The following is a 12,419-nucleotide window of genomic DNA, read 5'->3' on the forward strand; positions in this document are numbered from 1 at the left end:
ATTGAAGTTTGGTGATCGGTAGTTGCCATCACCCGAGGTTTTTTATGCCGGAGATCATTCATTGATCAAGGGCTTTTTCCTCGTATAAATCCTTGTGTCACTTGCATATTTCATACTAAAGTGATCCTTTACTTTTTCATCAAACGAAGCATCATTCCCCGTTTACATAGAGTTTGGTTGCATTATCCTTGTGTGATTTTTTGACCAAAATAGTTTGGCGCCCACCGTGGGGCAATTGGTGCTTCATTCATAAAAAGTTTTTCTGTTGGTGACCATTCCGGAGTGTTGCATGGCTTCGTCGTCAAAGAATACTTCCACAGCGATGTCGGCAGTCAATTCATCTACTGGCATTCCACCTTTGCCTCCACCACCAGCCGGATCTCAGAAAAATGCTGAGAAGAGACCAACTACTATCTCCTCTAAACCATCATCTTCTGCTCTAACTTCTTCTGTTCCCAGTACTAGTGATATATTTACTTTGATTTTGCAGATGAGGGATCGTATGCAGCAGCACGATGAAACTAATGACAGGATCCTCAGGGAAATCGGAGATCTCAAAAGGTAAAAGAAAACGGCAGAGGATCATTCCCCACTGATGCCCAAATCTTTAAATTTTGATACTCCAATGATTACTTCTCAGCCATCAGAGGTCCCAGACATTCAATATATGGGTGGATCAAAAGGAGTGCATTGCGGCCTAGCAACAATGACTCAGGCATCAGGATCATATTTCCAACCGGCAGGATCCTATGCTCAACATATGGGATCCTTCATGAGCTTAGGATCCTCCTTTGTTCCCGGGTCATCCCAGGTTCAAGGATCATCCTTTGTTCCAGGATCATCCCAGGTTCAAGGATCCCTTCAGATGCCAGGATCCTTGAAGAATTTGCAAACAGGAAGTCTAGATGTCCATCAAGGAGATTTTATTCCAATGCAGGCCATTGCTTCCACTGGTCCATCCATTATCCCAGAATCCCAGCAATATGGATTCACACCTAATGTTCCTAACTTGAACCCGATGGGAGGTAACACTTTTAATAATTCTCTTACCACTAACCATGGATTCTTGCAGGATACAGGTATCAATCATGCTATGGCCAGAGAACTACAAAAACTGAAGGATATGATATCAAGTGTTCCAGGGGTAGTCAAACCTATCCCGGAGATTGCAGATGGAAGCCATAAGGTATCTCGTTTTGCACCACAAATTTGTGATGCTGAGATACCCAAAAAGTTCCATATCCCTACTATGAAGCTGTAGGACGGTACAACGGATCCTGAGGAACACATAGCACAATACAGGGAGAGGATGGAGATCAATCCAATTCCAGAAAAGTTAAAGGAAGCATGCTTATGCAAAGGATTTGGATCCACTCTTACTGGATCAGCTCTTAAATGGCTGCTAAGTCTTCCCCCTTACTCTATTACTTCATTTGCTAATTTAGTTAATTTATTCAATAATCAATTCTCTTGTAGTAGAAAGTTTGAAAGATTGACTAGTGATTTATATAGGGTAACTCAGGGTCATAATGAATCATTAAGGGATTACATAACCAAGTTTAGCAAAGAATCATTGGATATTCCTAACTTGGATATGGCCACAGCTGTTGAGGCCTTCAAGATGGGATTGCTTAAGGATTCATTGTTCTATGATGATCTTGTTATGACACCATGCAGGAACCTAGATGAAGTAAGAACTCGGGCACTCAGGTTCATCCGGCTAGAGGATGACAAGAGGATCCAGGAGAGACAAGCAGGATCCTCAAAGCAAGAAAAGCAAGGATCCTCTTTCAAAAGCAACAGATTCAAATCCTACAATAGGAATGACAACCAGAACGTGCATGCCGTTGAACAAGAAGAGGATGATGAGGATTATCCTCCGATTTCTGAATATTGTTTTTCCGTTGATAATCATGAACTAATCCTTGCAATGCAGAATCTAGGAGAAAAAGCCAGATGGCCCAGAAAAAACGACAAACCAACTGGAACTAAAGACAAATCGAAGTGGTGTGCATACCACGAGGATTTTGGGCATTTAACTGAAGAATGTATCGCATTAAGAAAGGAAATTGGATATCTGCTAAGAAAGGGGCATTTAAAAGAGTTGTTGGAAAGAAAAAAAGCAAAGGACTCAGGATCCTGAGAGGATCCCTGAGAAGGCTCCAGCTCCTCTGGCAGATGCACAAGTAATTAACTTTATTTCTGGAGGATCAGACATATGTGGCACATCCTTCTCGGCAGCTAAAAGGCATGCAAAGGAAGCTAAAATGGATAACGGAGAAAGACCTATTCGAACATCCAGTGTATCGGAAGGAAAAGTTATAACCTTCGATGAGGATGATAGAATTAACATCCAGGATCCTCATCATGATAGTCTAGTCATCACTCTCTTTATCTCTAACCATTTTTTCCACAGGATCCTTATCGACGGAGGAAGCTCAGTAAACATTATCCAGCTTGATGTTCTGAAGAAGATGGGTATTCCAGAATCAGACATCACACCAAGATCCTCTGTGCTTGTGGGATTCAGTGGAGAAACTAAGAAAACCCTGGGGGACATCAAACTCCCAATCTACGTGGAAGGATTACATAATTATCAAAAATTTTGTGTTATTGACTGTTTATCTTGTTGTAATGTTATCCTTGGCAGGCCCTGGATACATGATATGAAAGCAGTCCCATCCACCTACCATCAATGTGTGAAACTCCCTAGCCCATGGGGAATAATCAAGATCGACAGTGATCAGCAGGAGGCTAAGGATTGTTATATCTCATCCATGAAACCAACCTCGAAGCCAAGGGAGCAATAGCAATTACAGTATCCTCCAAGGAATGTCTTGGAGGCAAGGGAACAGGATGTGGACGAAATCCTTTTGGATCCTAATGATCCTGAATCAAAAATCTATATCGGATCAGGGATCCTTAGCAAGATGAAAGAAGACATGATATCCTTCCTCAAAAGAAGAAAATCTACCTTTCCATGGAAACACGAAGATATGACAGGTATATCTAAGGATATTATCACTCATAAACTTGGCATTGACATGTCAATCAAACCAATCCATCAAAAAAGGAGGAAGTTTGCACCAGAAAGGAATGCCATTATCCAGGAAGAAGTAGAAAGACTACTTCGAGCAGGTATGATCAGAGAGGTAAAATATCCAAAATGGTTAGCCAATGTGGTTGTTGTCCAAAAGAAAAACGGAAAGTGGAGGGTATGTGTCGATTTCACTGATCTGAATAAGGCATGTCCCAAGGATCCTTTCCCATTACCCCACATTGACTCCATGGTGGATGCAACGGCGGGGCATGAACTGTTAACTTTTATGGATGCATCATCTGGATTCCAACAAATTCAGATGGAGCCCTCTGACCAAGAGGATACGGCTTTTATGACCCCAACCGGTTTATATTGTTATATTGCCATGCCTTTTGGATTAAGAAATGCAGGTGCAACATATCAAAGGCTGGTGAATATGATGTTCAAAGATCAAATTGGACAGACTATGGAAGTGTACATAGATGATATGGTAGTAAAGTCAAAGAAAGCTGAGGATCACCTAAGGGACTTTGAGGAAGCATTTGATATCCTTGATAATTATAACATGAAGCTTAATCCTTCAAAATGTCACTTTGTTGTTAAAGCAGGTAAATTTCTAGGATATATGGTAACTCAGAGGGGCATTGAAGCAAGCCCGGAACAAATTAAAGCATTGGTGAATATCAAATCCCCTGCCAACGCTAAGGATGTGCAAAGGCTAACAGGCAGGATAGCAGCTCTAAATAGGTTCATATCCAAATCCTCAGAAAGATGTAAAGAATTCTATGATATCCTAAGAAAGAACAAGAAATTTGATGAGAATGCTTTACAAGCCCTCAAAGAATACATGTCCTCAGCTCCAGCATTGATGAAACCCGGAAAAGGAGATGTGTTATCCTTATACCTGGCGGTATCCTCAACAGCTGTAAGTGCAGTCCTTGTTAAGGATCATGAAGGTACACAATATCCTGTCTATTATGTAAGTAAGAGTTTACTTGATGCTGAATCCAGGTACTCACACCTTGAAAAACTTATTCTTGCATTAATTATGGCATCTACTAAGCTAAGACATTATTTTGAAACCCATGCTATTGTTGTTAGAACTAATTTTCCAATCAAGAATGTCCTCAGGAAACCAGAGATGTCCGGAAGGATGGCTAAGTGGGCAGTAAAGCTTAGTGCCCATGATATAAGATATGAGCCTAGAACAGCCATCAAATCTCAAGCATTAGCAGACTTTGTGGCTGATTTCAGTAGTGATCTACAAAAGGAAGCCGAATTGGAGGTCCAGCAGCTGGATGAGACCAAGGATCCTTGGATACTACATACTGATGGATCCTCAAATGTCAAAGGCACAGGGCTTGGCATACCACTAAAATCGCCACAGGGGGACATAATACCCCATTCCATAGCTTGTGAGTTCCAAGCCACTAATAGTGAGGCTGAATATGAAGCCTTAATCGCTGGCTTACAAATTGCTAAGCATATGGGGATCAGGTATCTTGAGGTATACGTGGATTCATTGTTAATCACTAATCACCTTAATGGATCCTATGCTGTGAAAGGTGAAAAAACTAACCAAATATTTAGAGATAGTCAAAGAATTGGCACTCTCCTTTGTTTCTTTCAGTTTGTCACAGGTACCAAGGGAGGAAAATACAGAAGCTGATGCATTGGCCAATCTAGGATCATCTTTGAAGATCCCTGAGGATATAAGTATCCCCATCATCCATATCCTAGCTCCTGCTATTGAAAATCAGGTGGCCATGGAAATAGAAGAGGATACTGCAATGATCCCTAGTGGGGAAACTCAATCTTATTCAGGATCATGGATCTCACCAATCATGAGATACTTACAACACGGGGAGATTCCTATGGGAGAAAATCCTAGGGCTTTCAGGATTAAGGTATCTCAATTCACAATCTTGAAAAATGTGCTACATAAGCGATCTCTTGCAGGACCATATTTAAGATGTATCGAGGATCCTGAAATTCAAGAAGTATTAAAAGACTTCCATGAAGGAGATTGTGGAAACCACACTGGGGGCAGGGCATTGTTCTCAAGGATCCTTAGGACAGGATACTACTGGCCAACTATGAAGAGGGATGCTGTGGAGTACGCTAAGAAGTGTGATCCTTGTCAAAGACACAGCAATATCCTTCATCAGCCGGCTGAATTTCTACATCCTATACCATCCTCTTGGCCATTCATGAGATGGGGGATGGATATAGTTGGCAAGCTCCCTAAGGCACCTGGTGGAAAAGTATTCATGCTTGCCATGACTGACTACTTCTCCAAGTGGATAGAGGCCGAAGCCTTTGCCCAAGTCAGAGAAAAGGAAGTGATATCCTTTATTAAAAGAAACATTATAACTAGATTTGGCATTCCTTCTGAAATTGTATGTGATAATGGTTCCCAATTTATTGGGAGCAGGACTACTAACTTTTGTGACAGTTGGGGGATTAAGATGATAACATCAACACCAGTCCACCCACAAGCCAATGGCCAAGCAGAATCATCCAACAAGATCATCATCAACAATCTGAAGAAGAAACTTGGATCCAAGAAGGGGAAATGGGCAGAAGAATTGCCTTATGTGCTTTGGGCTGACAGGACAACTCCCAAGAATGCTACTGGTCAAACACCCTTCTCCTTGGTGTTTGGGGCAGAAGCAGTGATCCCAACAGAAATGGTGGTTCCAACTGCTAGAACAAGTACCCGTGATCCTGAAGAGAATGCTGCAAACTTGGCTCAGGATTTGGATACTATTGAAGAAATCAGGGATCTGGCTAGGATAAGGATGGCTAGCTACCAACAAAGAATGGCTGGTGCTTACAACAAAAATGTCAGAATAAGGAAATTCCAAGTGGGGGATATGGTATTGAGAAAAGCATTCCAAAATACCATCAATCCTGCTGACGGGAAATTAGCACCAAAGTGGGAAGGTCCTTACTTGATTGAAGCTGAAGCAGGAAAAGGGGCATATAGATTGCTAACCATGGAAGGAAATTTGTTACCTAGAGCCTGGAATGCTGTTCACTTAAAGAAATATTTCATGTGAACAGGATCCTCCTGGCACATATGATCCCTACATTGAAAGCATCCTCGAAGGATCCCGATAATGTCAATGATCCTTACTCTGGTAAAATCCTAATCCTAAACAATTTCATGTTCTTATTTTTACCTAAGGATAAGGATCATGCATCCTTCATCCTCTTCTCACGAGAATTTAAGTTCTGATAGTCCAGGTATCCTCAGCATATCATTAAGAATCTTCAAAAGCATCTCAGATCCTTGGGCTCAACCCCAGTTATCCTTGGGCTTGTCCCCAGTTTCCGCCTGTAGCGCATGATGATCATGGTATAGTTCACGTCTTTGGGACCAGTACCCACTTTCGGGGCTGATAACCTCATCGTACTGGCTATACCTAGGATCCTACGTATAATGGTAGACGTACCATACATCCGTTCCTAAGGTTTCTAACGTTTTCACGTTAGCTAAGCTTTTGGCATTTTCATGTCACTAAGTTTGGATAGTCGCCAGTAAGGGCCATATTCCAGTTTACATACGATCCTTGGGCTTGTCCCCAGTTATCCTTCGGGCTTGTCCCCAGTGATCCTATGGGCTTGTCCCCAGTTATCTGATGCGTGTGTAGTGTAATATATTTTTAGATATATATTTAAGCCCTTTTTACACTTTTAGCCAAGTTTTAAATTTATAAAACACGATATTCACTAACACTAAACACACATATGGGCAAGTGCACCCATCGTGGACGTAGTATAGTGTTGGTAAGATACCGAGGTCGTCCAAGGACACAAGAGCTTTTAATACCGGTTTATCCTCAACGTCTAATCAAATCAAAAAGTTAGAAAAATGTTTTAAACTAAGAAAAATAAAAACTAACTAAATGCTGAAAATAAAAATAAAATAAAAACAGATAGACAAGATGAATCACTTGGATCCGACACGTGTATTAGTATAACCTTTGATTATTTTTGCACTTTTGCACTTGTTTAAGAGATTATCTTAGTTATTGTAGTAGGCCCCTCTTTTGAAGGCGACGTTACCCTCAACCCAGTAGTTTGAGTCAGCAAGGATACAATCCTAAAGGGTCGGATTATTGAAAGATAATGAATTAAGTTATTAATGCAAATTGTGGTAGGCCCCGCTTTTGGCGGTGACGTTATCCTCGGCTAAGTAGTCTGAGTCAGCAGGGATACAGTCCTAAATAGCCGGGTTATAGTATTAATAGTAGTTAACTTATGAGGGGGTCAAAGAGTTTGGATCCCCGCCATCCAATACCTATTGGCATTGAAGGAGATCCTACTAAATTTGACCCAGGTCCCAAGCAGGACCTCTAAACGCTGAACAAGGGCAAGACCCTTACCAAACCGTTCCCTTAACCCCCGACCAGGTAGCCAACATACCTCCATATAGACCGTGGAGATATGGATGGTGAAAATCCTTTATTTTATATAGACAGTAAAATAATGCCAAGACACCACGGACAAACGATAAGGAAAGATCACCTTCAACATAAGTAACTAGTTATTAAAGTCATTAATACAAAACCAAATAAAAAGTGCAAAAGATTAAAAATAAAAAGTATTATACTAAACACTTGTCTTCACCAAGTGATGTAAGAGACTTAGGCAAACATGGCCTTGATTGTCAAGAACTCTTACGATCAATCTTGGATCCCGAGACGACTCACACACTCTACGATGGACAATGGATGATGGTGGTGGATGATGGTGTTATGGTGGTGGTGGGTGGTGGATGAGGTGTGAGAGAGGTGGTGTGCCAAGGGATGAGAGAAAATGAAGCCAAGCTCCTCTATTTATAGGCTGAACAGAAGGCTGGACACGGCCCCGTGTCCGCTGGACACGGCCCCGTGCCCGTCTGACATTCTCTCTCTTCATTAATTGTAATTGCGAATTACAATTAATGCGCCTGCTGTACTTTCACCACGCCCCCGTGCCCGCTGGACACGGCCCCGTGGTGGGCAATGGAAGCTTCTACTGGTTTGTCTTTTCTGCTGCTTCCTGGGCACGCCCCCGTGTTCGCTGGACACGGGGCGTGTTCAGACTCTGTTTCTTCTTCTTTGCCTTGGGAGGTGCCGTTGAGGGTCCGGGCAGTCTACTTTTGTTCCTTTTCTTGTATTTATGCTAGAATTAGTTGTCTTTTTGCTTCTTTTGTGATTTTGAGCTCATTTAATCCTGAAAATGCAAAAGGAAGACAAAAACACTATTTTTCCAACATTAGTACTCAAAAATGGTTAGTTTTATGCCTTAATTGATGTGATTTATATGTTGCATTTTACACACATCAAATACCCCCACACTTGAACTTTTGCTTGTCCTCAAGCAAAACTCTTTAAATGTGGCTTACACTCCCAAATGGAATAGGTAGAAGAGAAGTTTTTTTAGCTTGTCCTAGAGTGTCGGGAATCCAAGGTCTTTATAGGTTTTATTTTTATTTATTTACAATCCTATTCGTTATGATTTATTTTGAACGTTTCATAAGATAAATTACTTATTTGGGCATAGCATGCCTTATTAAAATTCCATTTATATACAAGTTCACATACCTCACGGGAGATCACTCAACACTCGGCCGAAGGTGTATATTTTTAGTGAATCACTCGAGAGCGGCATGGAACTTACGCCTTCCATAGGCTTGCCAAGCAATCAATCCTCCTCCTTTTTAACTTTTTACCTTTGTAAATATCAAGAGGACTTTTGGGGTGAAGGGTTAGGCTTGGGTTAAAGGTGGGTGGTTGGTTAGTGGTTAGTAAAAAGGGCGAAAATCGTAACAAGCGTCGGTTTTCGTGAAATACCTTGTTTTTAGTGACTTTTTATTTTGAAGTATTTCTCCAAACAAGCTTTTTTATAGCTTTTGTTTGTTTTTGACTTCATCATCATTTTTTTTTTGATCGTCACTTAAAAAGGTGAGTTTACGAAAAAAACGAGCTTGTTACTAAAATAAAGGGTGAAAAAAAAATAAAAAGGTTTTTGGTGGGTAAAAAGGGTTTTGGGGTAATGAAATGAAAGGTTTAGGCTCAAAGGGGCTATCTAGGGGGATTTTGGGTAGGTAAAAAAAATGAAAAATAATGGTTTTGAAAGAAAAATGGTTAGTCCTAATGCCTCCATCATTTACTTACTTGGGTTTAAGTTGGTAAGGACCGGGAATGTATCGTCGTGGCAAGTTCTAGATTTGTAAGAACCGAGCGGCTATTCACACAAGAAACGAAAAATGAGCATTTAATCTAAATATGTGTATTTTTATGCTCAATAAAGGCTCAAAACTCACTTTTGTGGGAATGGGTTTTTAATGTGATCAAGTATATATAATCGAATTTTTAACTAGACTTGTTATACCGTTTCATAATTTTCTTATGTTGGTTCTTTTTATCACGACGCTATCGGTTGTAAACTTGTAAAAATATAACCTTTTTAGAACTTGTTATTCCCAACTTAAACTAAGACAAGTAAATAAAAAAAATGAAAAAGTTTTTGAAAAAATTTGGGGTGTTTAGCGGTTCCAATAGAGTTTTGTGTAAGGCTTGTGTTTAGGATTTTGCAAAATTTCAAGGTTTTAGCATCCCCCCCACACTTAAATTACACATTGTCCTCAATGTGTCCAAAAATAAAGTTTTTGGTTGATTAGAATGTGTAAAAGTGGGTTTAAAAGCAAAGTTTTGTGTTACTGGCATCCTGGACACGGCCCCGTGTTGACCGGGCACGGCCCCGTGGTCAAGTGCCAGTAACAAAAATTAGAGAATTGAAACAGAAGCCTGGACACGGGGGCGTGTCCGCTGAACACGGCCCGTGTCCAGTTACCTGAACTGGGTGATTTTCTGCAGGGGGCTCAGCACGGGGCCGTGTTGGTTGGGCACGGCCCGTGTTGAGCCTTCTGTGATGGAGATTTGTGTCGGGTTGCTCTGTTCTTTTTGCATGGTTCCATTTTTCTCGTTCCCTTTTTCATCCATTACCACCATGAGTGTGTTTTATTCTGCAAAAACTAAAAGATTAAACTAAACTAAGGATAGTTCCGCGGAATGCCTCCGTGGTGCGCCATGTTTATAAGGGTCCTTGGCTAGACCCGAGTCGAGGTTATATATCTTCTGAGTGGGATGCCTGGCTTCCCATGTTACACCGTCGGAGAGCGGCATCCAGGCTTGAATCAATAACCTTCATGTAATTGACTGGGTCGTCGTCTTCTATTCTCTTCCCAACTCCGAACTTCACCTCATCATCCCCATACCTCAAAGTGAGTGTCCCGTCATTCATGTCTACCACTGCTTGTGCTGTGGCAAGGAAAGGTCTCCCCAGTATAAGGGGGACCTTGGTGTCTTCCTCCATATCGAGTATGACAAAGTCAACTGGATAAACGAATCTGCTTACCCTTACCAAGACATTCTCGATGACACCTTGTGGGAACTTGACGGATCGACCAGCGAGTTGTATGCTTATTTTTGTAGGGCTCGTGGTTCCCAAGCCAAGCCTTTTGAACATTGATGAGGGCATGAGGTTAATGCTAGCCCCTAGGTCGGCTAAGGCATTGCGAACGGGTGATTCCCCTATTGAGCATGGGATCGTGAAACTTCCGGGATCGATTTTCTTTTGGGGGAGTTTATTGAGTACGAGGGCAGAGCATTCTTCGCCTAAATTAACTAATTGCAAATTTTCAATTTTCTTTTTATGGGTAAGGAAGTCCCTCATAAATTTAGAGTATTTGGGCATTTGGGTTAGGACTTCGATAAAAGGAATATTGACATGCAATTGTTTTAACAGACTTTCGAACTTTGCGAATTGCTCATTGGTCTTTTGACGAATTAGCCTACCGGGGTACGGAACTCGAGGAGCCTTGGTAGGCTCTGGTGATGGAGGAGAGTTCTTTTCCTGCAGAGGTGTTGGCATTGTCTCTTCCGTAGGTGGCGGTACTTCTGCAGGCCCCACGGTGCGGTTTCGTAGTGTGATGAGGTGAACTTGCGCCTTTGGGTTTGTTTCGGTATTGCTAGGTAATGCGCCTTGCGGTCTCTCGGAAAAGTTTTGAGCTATTTGATTTATTTGTTTTTCTATGTTTTGAATGCTAGCTTGTTGATTCCTAAAATTAGACTCTAATTGTAGAAATCTTTCCGAGTTTTTCTTATCAGTGTCAGAGACGAGGCGAGATATAGTATCTTCGAGCCTTTCTCGTCCACCTTGTTGTTGAGTGAAATTTTGTGACTCATTTCTTGATTGCTGAAAGTTTGTTCGTTGGGTTTGTTGGTTACTACTATTGCCGGGTTCCCTCCAACCAAGGTTTGGGTGGTTTCGCCATCCTTGGTTGTAAGTTCCCGTTGGAGGACCCGACGGCCTAGGTCTATTATCAATGTAGTTTACCATTTCTTGTTGATCGTCCGTTTCTTTCATGCAACTCCAATTTTCGTGTGACCCACCACACCCTTCACAAGCCATAACCGAGACTGTTTTTGTCATTTCTAATTTTTTTATTTTTGAAGAAAGGGCCTCGATTTGGGCTTGTAAATAAGTGCTTTCGTCGACCTTATGGGCGCCCGAGGCGATAGACTTATTTCCCCGGGGGGTGTGCCATTGAAAATTGGTTTGAGCAATTTCCTCAATCTGATTATATATTTCATGTGGGCGTCGGTTACCTAGAAGTCCCCCGGAGCTAGAATCAAGTGTCTGCCTAGTGTGTGGCAACAATCCATTGTAGAAAGTGGATACTTGTTGCCATATTGCGAGGCCGTGATGGGGGCACTTGCGTAATAGCTCCTTGAACCTTTCCCAAGCTTCATATAAGGATTCCCCGTCCTCTTGTGAGTATGTATTAATTTCAGCCATTAATTTAGCAGTTTTAGCAGGAGGGAAATACTTATATAGAAATTTTTGGGCTAGTTCATCCCAGGTGTTTACCGAACCAGCTGGGAGGGCGTTGAGCCAAGCTTTCGCTCGGTCTTTTAGCGAGAATGGAAACATACGGAGGCGGATGGCGTCGTTTGATGCTCCATTGATCCGAAAGGTATCACATATTTCTAAGAAATTAGTTATATGTAGATGGGGATCCTCGTCCGCAAGCCCGTGGAAGGTTGCGGAGTTTTGGAGCATTTGTATCAAATGCGGTCGAAGCTCGAAGTTATTGGCTTCGACATTCGGAGCATTGATAGCGGCGCCTAGATTACCCACGGTGGGCCGTAGATAATCCATAAGGGTACGTTGGTCCGCCATTGGAGGTGGATCACCCGAAACCTTCTCTTGGTTTTTGGCTTTTAACCTTTTTCTGAGAAAGCGTTCAGGTTCTTCTAATGGTTCTTTTATGTCTTTATTGGAACTGGAGCTCATACACTACGAGAGGTTGGCGTCGGGTTCC

The 12,419-nt window shown here is 41.8% G+C and overlaps 1 non-coding gene across 1 annotated transcript; it reads left to right on the top strand.

The window, feature by feature from the left end:
* Positions 1–11,792: 11,792 nt before the first annotated feature.
* On the top strand, positions 11,793–11,899 carry LOC118484446. The gene has a single exon (XR_004873557.1). It is a non-coding gene; the product is annotated as a small nucleolar RNA R71 (small nucleolar RNA).
* Positions 11,900–12,419: the final 520 nt, after the last annotated feature.

Source organism: Helianthus annuus, chromosome 11 (genome assembly GCF_002127325.2).
Source record: "Helianthus annuus cultivar XRQ/B chromosome 11, HanXRQr2.0-SUNRISE, whole genome shotgun sequence".
NCBI lineage: Eukaryota > Viridiplantae > Streptophyta > Magnoliopsida > Asterales > Asteraceae > Helianthus > Helianthus annuus.